General features: G+C 45.8%; 1 protein-coding gene across 9 annotated transcripts in view; it reads right to left on the bottom strand.

Annotated features, from left to right (window-relative positions):
* plekha7b (pleckstrin homology domain containing, family A member 7b) overlaps positions 1–2,500 on the bottom strand; it is a 201,267-nt gene that overhangs the window by 13,594 nt on the left and 185,173 nt on the right. The gene's annotated exons all lie outside the window — the stretch shown is intronic.

The raw sequence follows: 2,500 nt of genomic DNA, 5'->3' as shown, positions 1-2,500 counted from the left end.
CGGTCGGAGCTCCAAGACCTTACCAGAATTCCTTTGCGGAGAGAGAAAGGTGAGGGGGGTGGTGATCAACCGTCACACACATGCAGACAGACAGGGCATCATTGTGCTTGTTTTTGGGATGAAAAAAATAGAAAGAATGCAAAAAAACCAACAAAAAACAAACACATGCTTGAATCACAACACGAAACACATTTAAAAAAATAAAACTTTCATTAAAAAAAGAATGAACATGGCCAGCACTTACTATTTATCAAAGTGTTTATTTCCACCGAGCACACCTCTACAGGACATGTTTTTTATTATTTTTTAATTTCCATAGTATAAAAGTCATCGGAGCAGTGTGTATCACGGATCGGTTAGCAGATTAATTGATGGCGGAACGGTTAAAGATAACTGTCGGTAGCAGCAGCATCACACATAGTAACTGTACCTGTGATGCCAGCCCCCTCTGCAGCAGCACATGCCTCAGCGAGCATCAAACAGATTCTAGCAGTTTAAAACGTCCCCCACGGACGTTTTCAACACGCATCAAAATACTGCCCTCTTAAAAAAACCAAACGTAAAACATCACAAGTGCATTCGAATACCACATGGCACACACTAGGTTGCATGGGTAAAGCGGAAAGCATGATCGCGTAGTTATTTTTACATTGCTGAATTTGTAAGTGCAAAAAACTTAAAAAAAATAAAGTTAAATAAAATTAGAAAGCCAGCGTTGGATGGGATGAGCCGGTGATGATATGCGCAGTGAGGGCAGATCGCGGCAATAAGAGTCATTATTCAACGCTGTATTATTTAGCACGGCTTGCTTAGTGTTATTGGGGGGCGTAGAAAACAAAGCGATATATTGTGTGCGTCTGGCAGATGAGAAGAAGGCTTTGGTAATTGGAAAAATGTGAAACACGTTTTTTTTTTTGGAAGACACAAAAAGTCAATGAGATAATAACAAGTGAGACATGAATACAAAGTGCTGCACAGCACAATGATGCCTTGTCAGGGACACAGTTAAGACTTACTCACAAAGGCTTGAAAGACACAGACAGTGAATAGACTCAAAGAGTGAATGGAAAAGAGTTGGCAGAGTTGGGAGGGAAAAAGGAAATGAATTCAACACTGCAGTAAGGTCTTAGAGCTCTGGCAGAAACATGGATTTAGTCAGAGGAAGATGGACGGTAACAGAGTCTACAGCACATGATTATGTCGTGTGCACGTGTGTGTGTGTGTGTGTTCATTTATGTGTGTGCGTATGTGCGTGTGCGTATGTGTGTGTGTGTTCACGCGTGCATGTGTGTGTGTGTGTGCGTGCATCTGTGTGTGTGTGTGTGTGTGTGTGCGCACGCATGTGTACATGTGTGCGTGTGCGGTGTGTGTGGGCATATGTGTAGGTGTGCAGGTGAAGGAGATGGAACTCGACTTTGAAAGCCTGGAATGACTGCAATGATGGGCAGCAGACATCAGCGTCAGACAACAGAGACAGTCAGTCACGTTAAAATACGTAAGCACCTTCATCTTTAGTTTTTGGCTGACGACAGCTGAGGCTGAGGGCTGAGGGTGGGTGAGGGATGGAGGGAGGGAGGAAGGGAGGGAACAGGCCAAGGAGAGCAGCGACAGGAGTGGGAGGTGGGTAGGAGGGTTTCGCGCAGACAAGCTAGGATTGCATGGATGAGTAAGCGCAGCATTGGTGGGCGGGGGAGGTGACGGGGAGTAACAGGGTCATCCTGCAACCATCAGTCTGGAGGGGAGGGGGCGGCAGTGGTGGTGTTGTCTTTCTTGCCAAATAACACTCACCCACCCTACTCCTCCCCTCTGACGCACCTCACTTCCTCTCCCCTCCCCTCCGCTACAGGAGGCTCCAGGTACCAGCGCAACCAGGCCTCTGATTTACACCCCCAGGCCTCCACAGCTTAGGACTGAGGAGCAGGAGGAGGAGGAGCGGGAGGAGGAGGAGGAGGAGCAGGAGGTGGACTGAGTGGGGAGGAGGAGGAGGGAGAAGGGGAGGAGGCATGGAGGACCCTATACTGCATACATGTAGCTTCCAACCCGCCCAAAAATGTTTATCAAAAAGAAGCATCATTCCACATTTTTTTTAAAAAGGCACTTGGGAATCATAACTACATTTACACGGCTTAGTTTCTGATGTCTTTAAGTTAGGGTTCAGGTACACCTCATATAAATAGCTCTAAAAAAAACAATTTTCCCACATAAAATTCATAACACATGCCATGTTGCCTTCCTTGCATAGATATCCATGGCATAAATACTTTTCATAACATTCCTTTCTGTGAGGCACGTTCATCTGCCATTCTTGCTCTGTAAACTCTCTCTCTGTTCACCTATTGTTCATGCACAAGACACTCTGCACCTGCTCCCACAATTATACTGTAACGTTATCTCACTACGTACGGCAACATATTAAATGACACTATGCAAGTCGATCAGTAACGTCTGTCCTCAGTTTTTTCAGTCAACGAGCGCAGTCACACGCGTGGAATATTCCAAC

This window comes from Engraulis encrasicolus, chromosome 22 (genome assembly GCF_034702125.1).
Source record: "Engraulis encrasicolus isolate BLACKSEA-1 chromosome 22, IST_EnEncr_1.0, whole genome shotgun sequence".
Taxonomy (NCBI): Eukaryota; Metazoa; Chordata; class Actinopteri; order Clupeiformes; family Engraulidae; genus Engraulis; species Engraulis encrasicolus.
This window is presented reverse-complemented; position numbering and strand designations above follow the sequence as displayed.